This window comes from Gavialis gangeticus, unplaced genomic scaffold (assembly GCF_001723915.1).
Source record: "Gavialis gangeticus isolate Ggan-Ray unplaced genomic scaffold, GavGan_comp1, whole genome shotgun sequence".
NCBI lineage: Eukaryota > Metazoa > Chordata > Crocodylia > Gavialidae > Gavialis > Gavialis gangeticus.
In genome coordinates, this window is record NW_017729032.1 from 3,779,275 (window position 1) to 3,779,482 (window position 208).

The following is a 208-nucleotide window of genomic DNA, read 5'->3' on the forward strand; positions in this document are numbered from 1 at the left end:
TTGGAGAAGTGGTGAAATCCCCATCCCTGGAAATTTTTAAAAGCAGGTTAGACAGACACTGGGCTGACTTAGGAGTTATCCTGCCTACAGCATGCTGTTGGATTAGATTAGGTGACCTCCTGAGGTCCCCTCTAAACCTACCATTCCATATCCTGTGATTCTTAGTGCCCACTTATTTATGGTGATAGGTCCTCAAGTCATATTGTCA